This window comes from Lygodium microphyllum, chromosome 13 (assembly GCF_053477565.2).
Source record: "Lygodium microphyllum isolate KBCC chromosome 13, Lygodium_microphyllum_v1.1.10, whole genome shotgun sequence".
Taxonomy (NCBI): domain Eukaryota; kingdom Viridiplantae; phylum Streptophyta; class Polypodiopsida; order Schizaeales; family Lygodiaceae; genus Lygodium; species Lygodium microphyllum.
This window is the reverse complement of record NC_141147.1, coordinates 126,136,719-126,142,718: the sequence shown is the minus strand read 5'-3', so window position 1 is coordinate 126,142,718 and position 6,000 is coordinate 126,136,719.

Here is a 6,000-nt window from a genome sequence, read left to right as displayed (position 1 = left end):
CATTGATGACTCCCCTAAGGTTGAGGACATTGGCAAGTTTAAGCCATCATCCAATGATGTCTCCCCCTAGTAAAGAGGATAGAAAACTTTAAGCAACCACCCAATGATATGATCCCATAATGCCAAGAAGGGGAGGTGAGGGGGAGGTTGCAAATGGTTCAAGCGGAGTTTGAGATACAATTAGGCAAGTTGAGTCTACAATAGTAGTTTTGTCATGTCATGAATGAATTTCTATGATCGCTACCATGTCTTTATAAGGGGGGATACAAAGCAAAAATACCTCATGGTTTGGCAGACTTACAAGGGTGAATTGCCCACATTTGATATAGAGCCTTATGTGGAGGAGCGGGAAGTCTCCATGAGGGAAAGCTTGTCAATTTTATGGGTTTGTTAGCATTATATAAGCATTTCTTGCATGCATTGTGAGGAAAGTAAAGTTATTGCATGGCAGACTTCTAGTACTTTTTCTTCAAGTACCTCTTTTAAAAGATTGATCACAATTTGGTGACAAGGTCCTCAACTTGAAAGGTACCTTATTACATGTAGCTATATACTTTTGCATGGATCTTTATGGGTACCCATATTTTTTCTCTATAGAAATAGCCATTTTAGGTGATCAAAACTCAAAATTTGTGCAAAATTTTCAATCTTCAACAATCATTATGATTTTGGGACTCAAAAAATGACCCTATCTTTTGCTTTACTTGTTTCAAGACCCATATTTTTAGCCTCAAAAGTGAAAATTGGCATAAAATAAAAGCATATCTCACTTCTTACCCTGCATTTAGTTGGATGATTTTAGGGTTTTCCCTCTTCATTTTTCCTTTCACAACTCTCTCTCTCTCTCTCTCTCTCTCTCTCTCTCTCTCTCTCTCTCTCTCGACCACTCTCTTTAGTGAAATCAATTGTGACTGCCTTGCCCCGTGTGATTAGAAAAATGGGTCAACCTCCTTTCATTCTTTTTTATTGAAATTCTAAGGAAAATTAGCTATGGTTTTCAAATATTCTTGAATTTTTTTACTTTTTTAGTTGCATTTTTGAAAAATCAATTGAAATTCAAGTTTTCCCCCCAATGAAAACCACCTGTCTTTTGAACATTTTAGTCACAAAATTAGCCTAATTCTTTATTTCACTTCCCCAAAAACTAGCCACAATAGCGTTGGATGGGAAAAGAGCTTTTCGTGAACATTGCTTTAGATGTGTACCATTCGAAGGAGCCTTCAGCATTCATAGAAAATCATCCCTAAGTTGGTGCATTTTCTCCAACAACATTTTCAGAAAACCAACCTAGATTTAAGCTTTTAGTCACAAAACTAAACAAAATACCATCCCCCCTCCTCCCCCCCCCCCTTTGCACATCCTAAGATGTGTACAATTTGAAACACATCTGCTAGGACATATTAGGATTTGCAAGGGCTTGTTGTTGTTGTTTCCCTATGTGCTCTAACACAAGGAACTTTCAATCGATCCCCATATAGGAAAAAAAGAGAATTCCCCATGGAATTCCCTAGTTGAAAATACATATAACTGGGGAAAGTAAAAACTAGGGAAAATGGGACATTTCCTAGTGAGAATAAGTAGGGAATCACATAAGACATTTCCTATGTAGGAAATATTTCCTACATACGAAATATTTCCTACATAGAAAAATACAAAATTTTCTATGTAGGGAATAATTCCTATATAGGAAATATTTCATATATAGGAAAAAATTTCTAGAGGTGATTCCCTAGGTACTCTCACTAGGAAATCTCTCATTTTTCCTATTTTTTACATTCCCTACTTATATGTACTTTCAACTAGGGAATTCCGTGGAAATTCTCTTTTTTCCTTATCACTTTATCTACTTTGCCCTTCCTTTTAGACATGCTAATATCTAACAAGAAATTGCACAATAAATTTTTAACTAGAAAATTATATAGAGAATGTCATCATTTCTAAGTAAACAAGAAATTGCACAATAAATTTTTAACTAGAAAATTATATAGAGAATGTCATCATTTCTAAGTAAGGATCAATAACATACATCTAATTATCAAAATAGATTAAACAAATTAAGACATCAACATCTACTTCTAGCAACCAAAAGAAAAATGAAAATAATTTTAAAGGAGCATAGAACTAAAAACTAATTAAGCAACATGTGTGTCTTGATTGTTTTATCCCTTAAATCTCCAATATGTTGCAAAGTAATAAATGTTTGTCTACCCCTTCTCTTAATTTCAACATGGGTGGCTAATAGATATCATCATATGATGGTATGCGTATCACTTCTATTGATACTCAAGTGATCAAATATCATTAGTTAGTATAACCATTTCAAAAAATGACTCATTATCAACATAAGAAAGCCGGTAATACCTGATTCTTGGCTTGAAGAAGTGTTAAGGCAAGCAATCTCAATGTCTTCCTTTCTTGCATTGTCTCTTGTGTCTCTTTAGTAACTTGTTTACCTATATATACATAGAGTTAACCAAAGCTCACAATAATACAAGGTTATGAAAAATTTCAATAACACAAAAGAAAGTAATTAGATATTTTGTATCAATTTGGGTCACCAAATTTGTACAAGTTTTTGATCCTTAAAGTTGATACCTGCATCTTGACTTGAAGAAACATTATTGCAAGTAACCTCCTGATCTCCCTTTCTTACATCACCTCTTTTTCCACCTTTTGTTGTTCTTTAATCTATATTTATATGTATACACACAATTACTCAAAGTTTAAAAATACGAATAACTATGAACACTTTAAATTAGACAAAGAGACTAATTAAAGCTAGTTAATCTCAAAATGAATCACCTAATAAAGCAAGATGTAAAATATGTACAAATTTTTAATTTTCAAAGTTTAGTAGAAATAAAGATATATACATGTATCGTGATTTGAAGAGACGTTAGGGCCAATGACCTCCTTAGCTTTCATTGTTCCATTATCTCTTGTACCATCATTTGTGATTTTGTTACCTTTATGTACACATAATAAACCAAAGTTTAGAAACATAAGAGACATTTGTAAAACATCAAAACACGCATTTGTAAAACATCAAAACATCAAAACACGCATACCTTTTTTGCCCTATTCTTTACACCATCTGATAGTAAATTGAGCAGGTGAAAACAAGGAATTCATTGTTCATACTTTTATGGGCTCACCAACTTCTCCTTCTGGTTTGAAGCATCTTACAAACTTCCTGTTGAACAGTGCACGAGGGAGACGAGGAACGGAGGAAGAGAGAAGAGAAGAGAGACACGAGACACTGGAAGTGGAACCCCAAAAATGCCATCAATTTTCTTACTGCTGCTCAGAGCCCAAGCAAATATCTCAGCAATCTGCTTCTGGGACTCTAGGAACATCTTTGTACGCCTGGCCTCCAAATCATCACGAAATCGCTCAGACTCTCTCTGCATCTGCAATTTCATCTCTTCTAATCTGAGAAAGTGCTCCCCCAAAGAGCGGATCACGAAGACTAATTCGGAGAGCGGAGTGCTGTCAATTGGGGGCTGTTGATGCCACAAGCTGGACTTTGAAGAAGTCCTATGGTTGAGGAATCTGTCCATCTTGAAAGCCTTCGCGGCCTCATAGTCTATATTGCAGCTTCGCTTCTTGTGGAGAGATGTGTAAGAAGTATCATGGTCATCCAGAGACCGGTTGCGATACCAACATTATCACTTATGGGACCATATGCATCTATGGCTATACAGGTGGCAATGGTACAAAGCATTCCAAGAGCTGCAACTGCGATCCCGTACATGGCTGCTAGGGTATGGCTGACATAGATGGCAACAGCAATAGCAAATATTGGAACAATTACAGACTTGTAGCCAAGTGCCAAACCAAAGATGACATTGGTAGTAGCTCCTGTCCTGCAAGAATCAGCAACATCCTGGACTGGTCTGTATATATTGCTGGTAAAATACTCTGTAACGTAGCCAATTACCAACCCTACCCAAATCCCTACTCTGGGATATTCCTTTCTACTTTTCCAAGTCTGGGATATTCCTTTCTACTTTTCCAAAAAGATCTGCTCCAACATCCACAGTTTTGGTATAGATTCCACCTCCAACCCTTTCAAATAGAGCCAAGGATGAGCATCCAAGCCCATAGCCAGTGATGGCCTCAAAAAGGCCCTCCCAATCATCCTTGTAATAAAGCTGGAACAGTTTTATAGTGATGTATAAAACTATGAGGCCATTAGTAGCAAGTAAGAAACCCATCACCGAACCTGATTGGAAGGCGATTTTGAATACTTTGCCTATCCCTTTTCTGGCTTCCAAAGTTGTGCGAGCATTCGCATATGTTGCGATCATCATGCCCAAAAATCCCAACACTATGGACGTCAAAGCTCCCAGTATAAATGGAGCTGTAGTGAAAATCGCTGTAAAGAGAGCTGGGGCACATTCCTGCTTTGGATCGTATCTGCAAGGCTGGGGCTTAGTACTGAACCCCTTCACAGATCCCAAGAACAAGAAAATGACAGCAGCAAATATGCCCATGAGATAAACCAAATACTTGTACCCTGTCAGAAAAAACGATGTGGCTCCTATGGATATGGCTTGCTGAATTTCAGCGCATTTCCTAATAGCTGCTGCATCTAATTCCTCATCCAATCTATCCTCCTCGTCAAAATCTGATGATCCATTGACGATGTTGTGACTGTGGGTTCACTGCACTTGTCCAATTCACAAGTGCATCTCCATTCTGAAGTTTCAGGCACCCACGATTCGCTGTGCCTCCCCATATTATTCCCACAGGGCTAGGCTTTTTCTTGCCTTCCTCAAGCATCAATACCAGGCTGCCACTGTATCCCTGCATGTCAAATGCCTACTGGTTCTCGCCCACAATCAGGAAATCAGTGAAAAAGCAATTGCCCTTCTCGTCATTGTACTCAAAAGCATATGCCATGATGCTTCCTTCTGTTAGCCCTGAGGTTCTGCCAACTTTTATTACCCTTCTCCCCACGATGCTGTTGATGCTTGCTTGCAAGTCAATAGTTATAACATCTCTCATCTCACCTACCCCTTTGATAGTAGTTGTGACTTTGGAGACATCAAAATTGTCCCCGAATGGAATGAAAGCACCATCAGCTCGCACAAATGTCTCTGCCCCATGAGCAAACATCATCAAGTATCAATATTGTCATATCAAGAAACGGAAACCAAAATTCTTCTTTCAACTCACAGAGAAGTTTATAAAATGGACAATAAAGAATGCCTTAACAGCAAAGAGGGAAACATGGATTCACACTTGTAAAAATGCCATACCATCGCTCATCTGTAATAAAAGATGTTGCCTTTTCCACTGCACCCAAATAAACACCAGGTCCAACACTTGGAGGCAGTGGTGGATGGAACATCTTCTAGTTGGGGTAGTCCAAATCAACCGCAACATGTCAATTTGTCAGAAACCCAACCTGACGAGTCCCTGTCCTACTCTGTACTATGGCTCCAAGTGTACCAAATGTCTCCTGACCTGCAACCTGTGAAATTCACTAGAGAGAGAAACGTATTAGAATTGTCAAACTAGTAATGATGCAACAATTATTTACATATATTGCAACTAAAAAGCTGCCAATCTTCACCTCTACAATGTAAAAAACACCATCAATTGTTTAATTGATATATGATGAAGCATGTACCCACTCTCAGCATTTCTCAAAGTTTATGGAAAGGAGGGGAAAAATGTGCGAAAAACATCTAATGACACCAAAAACACAGAAACACATGAGATGGTCATTTCTATTTTCTATACACAAATATGGATATCATCATGCTGCAATTGAGTATATCGGTAAACAAAATGATGATAGATTCGAGAGTGATGCCCCTCGAATATCAATGTAGACATATCAATCTGCCACTAAACTGTACACTATCATAATGCATCAAATGCCCTCATTTGATATGCTAGTTTATACAACTCAATTAAATAAAAAATACTAAACAGTTTGTTAGATCAATATAAGACATCAATCTTGATTACATAAAAGGGCCTACAGTT